Below are 14539 nucleotides of genomic sequence, written 5' to 3'. Positions count from 1 at the left end.
GACGCTTGCTCCTTGGAAGAAAAGCTATGACCAACCTAGACAGCATATTAAAAACCAGAGACATTACTTTGCCAACAAAGTTCGTCTAGTCAAAGCTATGGTTTTTCCTGTGGTCATGTATGGATGTGAGAGTTGGACTGTGAAGAAAGCTGAGCGCTGAAGAATTGATGCTTTTGAATGGTGGTGTTGGAGAAGACTCTTGAGAGTCCCTTGGACTGCAAGGAGATCCAACCAGTCCATCCTAAAGGAGATCAGTCCTGGGTGTTCATTGGAAGGACTGATGCTGAAGCTGAAACTCCAATACTTTGGCCACCTCATGCGAAGAGTCGACTCATTGGGAAAGACCCTGATGCTGGGAGGGATTAGGGGCAGGAGGAGAAGGGGACGACAGAGGATGAGATGACTGGATGGCATCACCGACTCAATGGACATGAGTTTGGGGTAAACTCCAGGAGTTGGGGATGGACAGGGAGGCCTGGCATGCAGTGATTCATGGGGTCACAAAGAGTCGGACCCGACTGAGCAACTGAACGGAACTGAACTGAACCTAAAGAAAAGTAAATAGGTATTTCATGTTTAAAATTTAATCAGAATAAGGAAGAGAAAACTCTGGTGAAACCATGCTGAGATATCTTTTTTTTTCTTTTTTTTTTTAATTTTATTTTATTTTTAAAATTTACATAATTGTATTAGTTTTGACAAATATCAAAATGAATCCACCACAGGTATACATGTGTTCCCAAGAAAAGTAAATAGGTATTCATGTTTAAAATTTAATCAGAATAAGGAAGAGAAAACTCTGGTGAAACCATGCTGAGATATCTTTTTTTTTTTCTCTTTTTTTTTAATTTTATTTTATTTTTAAACTTTACATAATTGTATTAGTTTTGCCAAATATCAAAATGAATCCGCCACAGGTATACATGTGTTCCCAAGAAAAGTAAATAGGTATTTCATGTTTAAAATTTAATCAGAATAAGGAAGAGAAAACTCTGGTGAAACCATGCTGAGATATCTTATCTTAGGATTTAATACAAAAAGTATTTAGTAGCCGTGTCAACTTTGTCGTAACGCCAAGACAGTAGGAAATGTTGAACAATATAAAAAGTAATGTGTGTCATACACAGCGCTGAGGAAATTGCAAATAACATCAACATTGCAGTCAATTGCTTAATTTTCTAGAAGAAGAGGTGACTGCTTTCCTATGTTTGTTGGGCATCTTCATTTAAGGTTGGTGGGAATGATATTTAACAAAGGCTTCCAGGGACTTCCCTGGTGGTCTACTGGTTAGGACTCTGCGCTTCCACTGCAGGGGGTACAGGTTCGATTCCTTGTCAGGGAACTAAGACCCCACATACCACAGAACAGCTAAGCCAGTGGGCCTCAACTACTGAAGCTCCCACACCACAATCAAAGAGTCTGTGCACTGCAATGAAAGATCCCGTGTGACACAATATTTTTTAAAAAACATGAGGCTTTATTAGAATTTAAGCAGTTTTTGCCTGTCTTCAGTGTGTGTGTGTGTGTGTGTGTGTGTGTGTGTGTGAGGGATACCATCTCATTTTGTCACGTGTGTAGCCACCGTGTAACCACCACCACTGTTCCACGCACACACACTCCCTTGCGCTACCCCTTTGTAGTCAGGTTCCCAGCCTAATCCGAAGCCTTGATGAGCACTGAGCTTCATCACTGGAATTCTGTGGTGTCAAGGGTTGAGTCCTACAGTAAGTAACCTGTTGAGATCGACATCTTTCATTCCTCACAGTACCCTGGAGATTCATTTTGTTTTGTTTTGTATTTTTTTCCAAGTATCAAGTAATCAATAAGAAGTCTCCTTAAGTCTAGGCAGGGTCAGACTTTCTGTTCTATTTATTTTATTTCCTTTTCTTGTCTTATTTTACTGACTAAAACTTCCAGTACTAGATCAGGTAGTAGTGATCATGAGTCTTGGTTCGTTTTGGATCTTAGACTGAAAACACTCCGTTTTTCATTATTGAGTGTGATGTTGACTGTAGATTTATTAGAGCTTTCTATCAGGTTGAGAAATTCCCCTTCTATATCTAGTTTGCTGATGATGTTTGGCAGAAACCAGCACAATTCTGTAAAGCAGTTATCCTTCAACTGGAAAATAAATTTAAAATTAAAAAAAAAGAAAAAAGATGTTTTTAAAAGAAAAACTTTTATGAGAAAGAATTATGAATTTTCGAGAAGCTGCAAATGTTGTATAGTGAGGTCACACGTACCCATTGCCTGTGCTGTGCTAAGTCACTTCAGTCAAGTCGGACTCTTTGCAGTCCTATGGACTGTAGCCCCCAGGTTCCTCTGTCCATGTAAGTCTCCAGGCAAGGATACTGGCATGGATTGCCATGCCCTCCTCCAGGAGATCATCCTGGCCCAGGGATCAAACCCATGAGTTTTATTTCTCCTGCATTGGCAGGCGGGTTCTTTACTGCTGCTGCTGCTGCTGCTAAGTCCCTTCAGTCGTGTCCGACTCTGTGTGACCCCATAGACGGCAGCCCACCAGGCCCCGCCGTCCCTGGGATTCTCCAGGCAAGAACACTGGAGTGGGTTGCCATTTCCTTCTCCAATGCATGAAAGTGAAAAGTGAAAGTGAAGTCGCTCAGTTGTGTCTGACTCTTAGCGACCCCATGGACTGCAGCCCACCAGGCTCCTCCATTCATGGGATTCTCCAGGCAAGAGCACTGGAGTGGGGTGCCATTGCCTTGAGTTCATATCTAATTGTGGTTTTGATTTGCATTTCCCTAATAATTTGTGGTTAAACAATCTTTCATGTGCCCATTGGCCATCTGGTTGTCTTCTTCCAGACAATGAAAAACTGTCTATGCAGCTTCTGTCCACTTTTTAACCAGGTTGTTTGTTTTCTTGTTGACTTGTATGAATTCTTTATATACTTTGGATATTAACCTTTATCAGATGTATCATTTGCAGATATCCTCCCCTGTCTGGTAGGTTATTTTTTCATTTCCTTGATGGTTTTGTTTACCATGAAGGAGATTTTTAGTTTGATGTTTATTTTTGCTTTTGTTTCCCTCCGATCAGGTGACATATCTAGAAAGGTTACTGCGAAGACTGATGTCAATGAGCATGCTGCCAATGTTTTCTCCTTATTGTTTCAGGTCTTAGATTCAAGCTTTTAATCAATTTTGAGTTGATTTTTGTATATGATGTGAGATAGTAGTTTCTTTTTTTGTATGCCCAACTTTCATAGCATTTATTGAAGAGACTGTCCTTTCTCCATGGTATGTTTTTTGTTCCTTTGTCAAAAATCAATTATCCATTTATGTGTGGATGTTTTCTGGGCTCTCAATTCTGTTCCATTGGTTATGTTTCACTCTTTTTTTTTTCTTTTGGCCAGTTCTGTGCAGTTCCAAATTGGGAAAGGTGTATGTCAAGGCTGTATGTCGTCATCCTGCTTATTTAACTCATATGCAGAGTACATCATGAGAAATGCCGGATTGGATGAAGCACAAGCTGGAATCAAGATTGCTGGGAGAAATATCAATAACCTCAGATATGCAGATGACACCACCCTTATGGCAGAAGGCAAAGAAGAACTAAAGAGCCTCTTGATGAAAGTGAAAGAGGAGAATGAAAAAGTTGACTTAAAACTCAACATTCAGAAAACTAAGATCATGGCATCTGGTCCCATCACTTCATGGCAAATAGATGGGGAAACAGTGACAGACTTGATTTTGCGGGGCTCCAACATCACTGCAGATGGTGACTGCAGCCATGGCATTAAAAGACGCTTGCTCCTTGGAAGAAAAGCTATGACCAACCTAGACAGCATATTAAAAACCAGAGACATTACTTTGCCAACAAAGTTCGTCTAGTCAAAGCTATGGTTTTTCCTGTGGTCATGTATGGATGTGAGAGTTGGACTGTGAAGAAAGCTGAGCGCTGAAGAATTGATGCTTTTGAATGGTGGTGTTGGAGAAGACTCTTGAGAGTCCCTTGGACTGCAAGGAGATCCAACCAGTCCATCCTAAAGGAGATCAGTCCTGGGTGTTCATTGGAAGGACTGATGCTGAAGCTGAAACTCCAATACTTTGGCCACCTCATGCGAAGAGTCGACTCATTGGGAAAGACCCTGATGCTGGGAGGGATTAGGGGCAGGAGGAGAAGGGGACGACAGAGGATGAGATGACTGGATGGCATCACCGACTCAATGGACATGAGTTTGGGTAAACTCCAGGAGTTGGGGATGGACAGGGAGGCCTGGCATGCAGTGATTCATGGGGTCACAAAGAGTCGGACCCGACTGAGCAACTGAACGGAACTGAACTGAACCTAAAGAAAAGTAAATAGGTATTTCATGTTTAAAATTTAATCAGAATAAGGAAGAGAAAACTCTGGTGAAACCATGCTGAGATATCTTTTTTTTTTCTTTTTTTTTTTAATTTTATTTTATTTTTAAACTTTACATAATTGTATTAGTTTTGCCAAATATCAAAATGAATCCACCACAGGTATACATGTGTTCCCAAGAAAAGTAAATAGGTATTTCATGTTTAAAATTTAATCAGAATAAGGAAGAGAAAACTCTGGTGAAACCATGCTGAGATATCTTTTTTTTTTCTCTTTTTTTTAATTTTATTTTATTTTTAAACTTTACATAATTGTATTAGTTTTGCCAAATATCAAAATGAATCCGCCACAGGTATACATGTGTTCCCAAGAAAAGTAAATAGGTATTTCATGTTTAAAATTTAATCAGAATAAGGAAGAGAAAACTCTGGTGAAACCATGCTGAGATATCTTATCTTAGGATTTAATACAAAAAGTATTTAGTAGCCGTGTCAACTTTGTCGTAACGCCAAGACAGTAGGAAATGTTGAACAATATAAAAAGTAATGTGTGTCATACACAGCGCTGAGGAAATTGCAAATAACATCAACATTGCAGTCAATTGCTTAATTTTCTAGAAGAAGAGGTGACTGCTTTCCTATGTTTGTTGGGCATCTTCATTTAAGGTTGGTGGGAATGATATTTAACAAAGGCTTCCAGGGACTTCCCTGGTGGTCTACTGGTTAGGACTCTGCGCTTCCACTGCAGGGGGTACAGGTTCGATTCCTTGTCAGGGAACTAAGACCCCACATACCACAGAACAGCTAAGCCAGTGGGCCTCAACTACTGAAGCTCCCACACCACAATCAAAGAGTCTGTGCACTGCAATGAAAGATCCCGTGTGACACAATATTTTTTAAAAAACATGAGGCTTTATTAGAATTTAAGCAGTTTTTGCCTGTCTTCAGTGTGTGTGTGTGTGTGTGTGTGTGTGTGTGTGTGAGGGATACCATCTCATTTTGTCACGTGTGTAGCCACCGTGTAACCACCACCACTGTTCCACGCACACACACTCCCTTGCGCTACCCCTTTGTAGTCAGGTTCCCAGCCTAATCCGAAGCCTTGATGAGCACTGAGCTTCATCACTGGAATTCTGTGGTGTCAAGGGTTGAGTCGTACAGTAAGTAACCTGTTGAGATCGACATCTTTCATTCCTCACAGTACCCTGGAGATTCATTTTGTTTTGTTTTGTATTTTTTTCCAAGTATCAAGTAATCAATAAGAAGTCTCCTTAAGTCTAGGCAGGGTCAGACTTTCTGTTCTATTTATTTTATTTCCTTTTCTTGTCTTATTTTACTGACTAAAACTTCCAGTACTAGATCAGGTAGTAGTGATCATGAGTCTTGGTTCGTTTTGGATCTTAGACTGAAAACACTCCGTTTTTCATTATTGAGTGTGATGTTGACTGTAGATTTATTAGAGCTTTCTATCAGGTTGAGAAATTCCCCTTCTATATCTAGTTTGCTGATGATGTTTGGCAGAAACCAGCACAATTCTGTAAAGCAGTTATCCTTCAACTGGAAAATAAATTTAAAATTAAAAAAAAAAGAAAAAAGATGTTTTTAAAAGAAAAACTTTTATGAGAAAGAATTATGAATTTTCGAGAAGCTGCAAATGTTGTATAGTGAGGTCACACGTACCCATTGCCTGTGCTGTGCTAAGTCACTTCAGTCAAGTCAGACTCTTTGCAGTCCTATGGACTGTAGCCCCCAGGTTCCTCTGTCCATGTAAGTCTCCAGGCAAGGATACTGGCATGGATTGCCATGCCCTCCTCCAGGAGATCATCCTGGCCCAGGGATCAAACCCATGAGTTTTATTTCTCCTGCATTGGCAGGCGGGTTCTTTACTGCTGCTGCTGCTGCTGCTAAGTCCCTTCAGTCGTGTCCGACTCTGTGTGACCCCATAGACGGCAGCCCACCAGGCCCCGCCGTCCCTGGGATTCTCCAGGCAAGAACACTGGAGTGGGTTGCCATTTCCTTCTCCAATGCATGAAAGTGAAAAGTGAAAGTGAAGTCGCTCAGTTGTGTCTGACTCTTAGCGACCCCATGGACTGCAGCCCACCAGGCTCCTCCATTCATGGGATTCTCCAGGCAAGAGCACTGGAGTGGGGTGCCATTGCCTTGAGTTCATATCTAATTGTGGTTTTGATTTGCATTTCCCTAATAATTTGTGGTTAAACAATCTTTTCATGTGCCCATTGGCCATCTGGTTGTCTTCTTCCAGACAATGAAAAACTGTCTATGCAGCTTCTGTCCACTTTTTAACCAGGTTGTTTGTTTTCTTGTTGACTTGTATGAATTCTTTATATACTTTGGATATTAACCTTTATCAGATGTATCATTTGCAGATATCCTCCCCTGTCTGGTAGGTTATTTTTTCATTTCCTTGATGGTTTTGTTTACCATGAAGGAGATTTTTAGTTTGATGTTTATTTTTGCTTTTGTTTCCCTCCGATCAGGTGACATATCTAGAAAGGTTACTGCGAAGACTGATGTCAATGAGCATGCTGCCAATGTTTTCTCCTTATTGTTTCAGGTCTTAGATTCAAGCTTTTAATCAATTTTGAGTTGATTTTTGTATATGATGTGAGATAGTAGTTTCTTTTTTTGTATGCCCAACTTTCATAGCATTTATTGAAGAGACTGTCCTTTCTCCATGGTATGTTTTTTGTTCCTTTGTCAAAAATCAATTATCCATTTATGTGTGGATGTTTTCTGGGCTCTCAATTCTGTTCCATTGGTTATGTTTCACTCTTTTTTTTTTCTTTTGGCCAGTTCTGTGCAGTTCCAAATTGGGAAAGGTGTATGTCAAGGCTGTATGTCGTCATCCTGCTTATTTAACTCATATGCAGAGTACATCATGAGAAATGCCGGATTGGATGAAGCACAAGCTGGAATCAAGATTGCTGGGAGAAATATCAATAACCTCAGATATGCAGATGACACCACCCTTATGGCAGAAGGCAAAGAAGAACTAAAGAGCCTCTTGATGAAAGTGAAAGAGGAGAATGAAAAAGTTGACTTAAAACTCAACATTCAGAAAACTAAGATCATGGCATCTGGTCCCATCACTTCATGGCAAATAGATGGGGAAACAGTGACAGACTTGATTTTGCGGGGCTCCAACATCACTGCAGATGGTGACTGCAGCCATGGCATTAAAAGACGCTTGCTCCTTGGAAGAAAAGCTATGACCAACCTAGACAGCATATTAAAAACCAGAGACATTACTTTGCCAACAAAGTTCGTCTAGTCAAAGCTATGGTTTTTCCTGTGGTCATGTATGGATGTGAGAGTTGGACTGTGAAGAAAGCTGAGCGCTGAAGAATTGATGCTTTTGAATGGTGGTGTTGGAGAAGACTCTTGAGAGTCCCTTGGACTGCAAGGAGATCCAACCAGTCCATCCTAAAGGAGATCAGTCCTGGGTGTTCATTGGAAGGACTGATGCTGAAGCTGAAACTCCAATACTTTGGCCACCTCATGCGAAGAGTCGACTCATTGGGAAAGACCCTGATGCTGGGAGGGATTAGGGGCAGGAGGAGAAGGGGACGACAGAGGATGAGATGACTGGATGGCATCACCGACTCAATGGACATGAGTTTGGGTAAACTCCAGGAGTTGGGGATGGACAGGGAGGCCTGGCATGCAGTGATTCATGGGGTCACAAAGAGTCGGACCCGACTGAGCAACTGAACGGAACTGAACTGAACCTAAAGAAAAGTAAATAGGTATTTCATGTTTAAAATTTAATCAGAATAAGGAAGAGAAAACTCTGGTGAAACCATGCTGAGATATCTTTTTTTTTTCTTTTTTTTTTTAATTTTATTTTACTTTTAAACTTTACATAATTGTATTAGTTTTGCCAAATATCAAAATGAATCCACCACAGGTATACATGTGTTCCCAAGAAAAGTAAATAGGTATTTCATGTTTAAAATTTAATCAGAATAAGGAAGAGAAAACTCTGGTGAAACCATGCTGAGATATCTTTTTTTTTTCTCTTTTTTTTTAATTTTATTTTATTTTTAAACTTTACATAATTGTATTAGTTTTGCCAAATATCAAAATGAATCCGCCACAGGTATACATGTGTTCCCAAGAAAAGTAAATAGGTATTTCATGTTTAAAATTTAATCAGAATAAGGAAGAGAAAACTCTGGTGAAACCATGCTGAGATATCTTATCTTAGGATTTAATACAAAAAGTATTTAGTAGCCGTGTCAACTTTGTCGTAACGCCAAGACAGTAGGAAATGTTGAACAATATAAAAAGTAATGTGTGTCATACACAGCGCTGAGGAAATTGCAAATAACATCAACATTGCAGTCAATTGCTTAATTTTCTAGAAGAAGAGGTGACTGCTTTCCTATGTTTGTTGGGCATCTTCATTTAAGGTTGGTGGGAATGATATTTAACAAAGGCTTCCAGGGACTTCCCTGGTGGTCTACTGGTTAGCACTCTGCGCTTCCACTGCAGGGGGTACAGGTTCGATTCCTTGTCAGGGAACTAAGACCCCACATACCACAGAACAGCTAAGCCAGTGGGCCTCAACTACTGAAGCTCCCACACCACAATCAAAGAGTCTGTGCACTGCAATGAAAGATCCCGTGTGACACAATATTTTTTAAAAAACATGAGGCTTTATTAGAATTTAAGCAGTTTTTGCCTGTCTTCAGTGTGTGTGTGTGTGTGTGTGTGTGTGTGTGTGTGAGGGATACCATCTCATTTTGTCACGTGTGTAGCCACCGTGTAACCACCACCACTGTTCCACGCACACACACTCCCTTGCGCTACCCCTTTGTAGTCAGGTTCCCAGCCTAATCCGAAGCCTTGATGAGCACTGAGCTTCATCACTGGAATTCTGTGGTGTCAAGAGTTGAGTCGTACAGTAAGTAACCTGTTGAGATTGACATCTTTCATTCCTCACAGTACCCTGGAGATTCATTTTGTTTTGTTTTGTATTTTTTTCCAAGTATCAAGTAATCAATAAGAAGTCTCCTTAAGTCTAGGCAGGGTCAGACTTTCTGTTCTATTTATTTTATTTCCTTTTCTTGTCTTATTTTACTGACTAAAACTTCCAGTACTAGATCAGGTAGTAGTGATCATGAGTCTTGGTTCGTTTTGGATCTTAGACTGAAAACACTCCGTTTTTCATTATTGAGTGTGATGTTGACTGTAGATTTATTAGAGCTTTCTATCAGGTTGAGAAATTCCCCTTCTATATCTAGTTTGCTGATGATGTTTGGCAGAAACCAGCACAATTCTGTAAAGCAGTTATCCTTCAACTGGAAAATAAATTTAAAATTAAAAAAAAAGAAAAAAGATGTTTTTAAAAGAAAAACTTTTATGAGAAAGAATTATGAATTTTCGAGAAGCTGCAAATGTTGTATAGTGAGGTCACACGTACCCATTGCCTGTGCTGTGCTAAGTCACTTCAGTCAAGTCAGACTCTTTGCAGTCCTATGGACTGTAGCCCCCAGGTTCCTCTGTCCATGTAAGTCTCCAGGCAAGGATACTGGCATGGATTGCCATGCCCTCCTCCAGGAGATCATCCTGGCCCAGGGATCAAACCCATGAGTTTTATTTCTCCTGCATTGGCAGGCAGGTTCTTTACTGCTGCTGCTGCTGCTGCTAAGTCCCTTCAGTCGTGTCCGACTCTGTGTGACCCCATAGACGGCAGCCCACCAGGCCCCGCCGTCCCTGGGATTCTCCAGGCAAGAAAACTGGAGTGGGTTGCCATTTCCCTCTCCAATGCATGAAAGTGAAAAGTGAAAGTGAAGTCGCTCAGTCGTGTCTGACTCTTAGCGACCCCATGGACTGCAGCCCACCAGGCTCCTCCATTCATGGGATTCTCCAGGCAAGAGCACTGGAGTGGGGTGCCATTGCCTTGAGTTCATATCTAATTGTGGTTTTGATTTGCATTTCCCTAATAATTTGTGGTTAAACAATCTTTTCATGTGCCCATTGGCCATCTGGTTGTCTTCTTCCAGACAATGAAAAACTGTCTATGCAGCTTCTGTCCACTTTTTAACCAGGTTGTTTGTTTTCTTGTTGACTTGTATGAATTCTTTATATACTTTGGATATTAACCTTTATCAGATGTATCATTTGCAGATATCCTCCCCTGTTTGGTAGGTTATTTTTTCATTTCCTTGATGGTTTTGTTTACCATGAAGGAGATTTTTAGTTTGATGTTTATTTTTGCTTTTGTTTCCCTCCGATCAGGTGACATATCTAGAAAGGTTACTGCGAAGAATGATGTCAATGAGCATGCTGCCAATGTTTTCTCCTTATTGTTTCAGGTCTTAGATTCAAGCTTTTAATCAATTTTGAGTTGATTTTTGTATATGATGTGAGATAGTAGTTTCTTTTTTTGTATGCCCAACTTTCATAGCATTTATTGAAGAGACTGTCCTTTCTCCATGGTATGTTCTTTGTTCCTTTGTCATAAATCAATTATCTATTTATGTGTGGATTTTTTTCTTGGCTCTCAGTTCTGTTCCATTGGTTATGTCTTTTTTTTTTTTTTTTTGCCAGTACTGTGCAGTTTTGATTATCATGTTTTTTCTGCAGTTACCATGACTTTTTAATATAGTTTGAGACCACAGGAGTATGACTTTCAGCTTTTTTCAGGATATCTTTGGCTATTGGGGTCTTTTGTGAGTCCATATAAATTTTAACATTTTCTATCTGTGAAAAATGTCTTTGAGATTTTGATAGGGATTGCATGGCATATGTAAGTTGTACAGGTAATATGGACATTTTAACAATTTTATTTCTTTCAATTCATGAACATGGACTGTCTTTCCGTTTGAATCTTCTTCACTTTGTTTCAACATTGTATAGGTCTCAGTGTATGGGTCTTTCACCTCCTTGGTTACATTTATTCCTGTGTATTTTTGTTGTGAATATAAAGGCACTTCATAGATAAAATTGCTTTCTTAATTTCTCTTTCAGGTAGCTCATATTTAGCATGTAGAAATGCAACATTTTGCCTATTGATTTTGTACCCTGCAACTTTACTGTATTCATTTATGTGCTTAGTCACTCTGTCATGTCCAGCTCTTTGTGACTCCATGTATTGTAGCCTGCCAGGCTTTCCTGTCCATTGAGACTGTCCAGGGAAGTATACTGGAGTGCGTTGCCATGCCCTCCTCCAGCAGATCTTCCCAACTCAGGGATTGAACCCAGGTCTCCTGCATTGCAGGTGGATTCTTTACTGTCTGAGCCACCAGGGAAGCCTTACATTTATTTATAATTTTTAATAATTTCTGGTGGAGTTATTTGGGTTTTCTGTATATAAAATCATGACATCCAAAAATAGCATCAGTTTTCTTTTTTCCTTTCCAAAGTGGATATCTTTTTTTCTTTTTCTTGTCTAATTGCTTTGGCTAGGACTTCCAATATTATGTTGAATAGGAGTGGCAGAGTGGGCATCTTTGTCTTGTTCTTGATTTTAGGGGGATAGCTTTCAGCTTTTCACCCTTGAATGTATGATGTTTGCTAGGAGTTTGTCATATGTCACCTTTACTATTTTGAATGCATTTCTTCTATATCCAATTTATTGAGGTTTTTTTTTTAATCACTACTATAAGTTGAATATTGACAAATGCTTTTATGTATTGACATGATCACATAGCTTTTATCCTTTATTTTTCTTTGATGTGGTGTATCCCATTTATTGATATCTGGATGTTGAACCATCCTTGCCTTTGGTTAGCACTTTCCACCTTCCACTGCCTGTGTCAGGGGCAAGGCTCCAAGCCCTGACTATTATTGCTTGTGCCTCCAGGTCCTTAGTGCCTTGCAGATGCAGTGCCATTGGTTTCACTGCCTGGGATACTGGGATGGTGAGCTCCTCTTCTGAGAGTGCCTGAGTCACAGCCTCTAGCACTGTGGGGGGTGGGGAGGGTGAATGGGAAGCCTGGTTGAATGGGTCTCTGTATGTCCAGGGCTGTAACTAAGCCTTTCAGGCTTCACTGCTGTGGATGGTGACCTCTTTGAGCTAAACTCCACAGTTCTACCAAACCGCATCCAAGTCCCGGTCACTGCTCTCCAGGATTACTGTAATGGCCTTGCGAATGGTCTTATTTTGTCCAGGTCCACGTACAGTCTATTTTCCACACAGCATCAGAGGAGATCCTTTTAAAACACACCTGAGAACAGATCCCTCCTCTGCCTCAAGCACCCATCTCACTTAAAGCAAGAGTCCTGCAATAGCCTGTGATCTACTTTTCCATCTCCTGAGTTCAACCCTCCTTCTCTCTCTCTTTACTCCAGTCACACAGTCACCCTTTTGTTCCTCGAAACTTCATGTTGTCCTTTCACATTGTGGTCTCCATGCTGATCTCTCTAACTAGAAGTTCTTCCCCAAAATACACGTGGCTCTTTTCTTGACCTCTAAGCCTTTGCTCAGTTCTCATCTCCTCAACAAGGGCCACCTTAACCAGCCTATTTGAGATTAAGCCCTTTGTGGACTGCTCTGTTCTATTAACAGCATCTTTTTGAAGACACTTATTCCCTTCTGACACATTATATATTTTACTCGTGTATTATAATTTGAAAGTTACTGCATATATTTTCCAGCTGGAGTATAAGCTCCATGGAACAAGATTTTTATCTGTGTTTTTCCACTTATGCAGATAGTACAAAGCCTGCTGCCGATTCATCACTCAATAAACAGTTGTCAAATGAACAGATAGATGGTTGGATCCCTTTGATTTCTTTACTCACAACCCTCTGATTTGGGATTATGGTCATCAGATATTCTGTGTGTAAGAAGACTGGGTCTAGCAGAGGTTACACTTTTAATAAGGCCTCACAGTGGCAGAGCTTGGACTCTCATCCAAGTGGTGTGTCTCCCCAAGTCTAGGGCGAATAGGGAAATTGCCAGCAAAGATTCTGGAATAGGTTCAATGTCAAAGAAAAAGTCAGTTGCATACAGCATGGGATGGGCGCCAGTTTTATGAAGAAGGGTAGCCAGGGAGCTCTCTGTTACAGCTGTATCATTGTCACTTATCAGTAGACACAAGGAATTGCACTTAGATTAAGCATATCAGCATCTATAGTACGTGAACCGTGAACTTCCACATGTTCAAGCTGATTTTAGAGAAGGCAGAGGAACCAGAGATCAAATTGCCAACATCCGCTGGATCATGGAAAAAAGAAGCGAGTTTCAGAAAAACATCTACTTCTGCTTTATTGACTATGCCAAAGCCTTTGACTGTGTGGATCACACTAAACTGTGGAAAATTCTGAAAGAGGTGTGAATACCAGACCACCTGCCCTTCCTCTTGAGACACCTATATGCAGGTCAGGAAGCAACAGTTAGAACTGGACATGGAACAACAAACTGGTTCCAAATAGGAAAAGGAGTACGTCAAGGCTGTATATTGTCACCCTGCTTATTTAACTTCTATGCAGAGTACATCATGAGAAACGCTGGACTGGAAGAAGCACAAGCTGGAATCAAGATTGCCGGGCGAAATATCAATAACCTCAGATATGTAGATGATACCACCCTTATGGCAGAAACTGAAGAGGAAGTAAAAAGCCTCTAGATGAAAGTGAAAGAGGAGAGTGAAAAAGTTGGCTTAAAGCTCAACATTCAGAAAACAAAGATCATGGCATCTGGTCCCATCACTTCATGGGAAATAGATGGGGAAACTGGAAACAGCGTCAGACTTTATTTTTTTTGGACTCCAAAATCACTGCAGATGGTGACTGCAGCCATGAAATTAAAAGACGTTTACTCTTGGAAGGAAAGTTATGACCAACCTAGACAGCATATAAAAAAGCAGAGACATTACTTTGCCAACAAAGGTCCGTCTAGTCAAGGCTATGGTTTTTCCAGTGGTCATGTATGGATGTGAGAGTTGGACTGTGAAGAAACCTGAGTGCTGAAGAACTGATGCTTTTGAACTGTGGTGTTGGATCGGACTCTTGAGAGTCCCTTGGACTGCAAGGAGATCCAACTAGTCCATTCTAAATGAGATCAGTCCTGGGTGTTCATTGGAAGGACTGATGCTAAAGCTGAAACTCCAATACTTTGGCCACTTCATATGAAGAGTTGACTCATTAGAAAAGACCCTGATGCTGGGAGGGATTGGGGGCAGGAGGAGAAGGGGATGACAGAGGATGAGATGGCTGGATGGCATCACCAACTCAATGTA

General features: G+C 40.6%; 1 protein-coding gene across 1 annotated transcript in view; it reads right to left on the bottom strand.

Moving 5' to 3' along the window:
• LOC112580166 (placental protein 13-like) overlaps positions 1–14539 on the bottom strand; it is a 59599-nt gene that overhangs the window by 23572 nt on the left and 21488 nt on the right. The gene's annotated exons all lie outside the window — the stretch shown is intronic.

Source organism: Bubalus bubalis, chromosome 18, assembly GCF_019923935.1.
Source record: "Bubalus bubalis isolate 160015118507 breed Murrah chromosome 18, NDDB_SH_1, whole genome shotgun sequence".
Lineage (NCBI taxonomy): Eukaryota > Metazoa > Chordata > Mammalia > Artiodactyla > Bovidae > Bubalus > Bubalus bubalis.
Note: the sequence above shows the minus strand (reverse complement) of the source record. Positions and strands in the feature narration are given on the sequence as shown.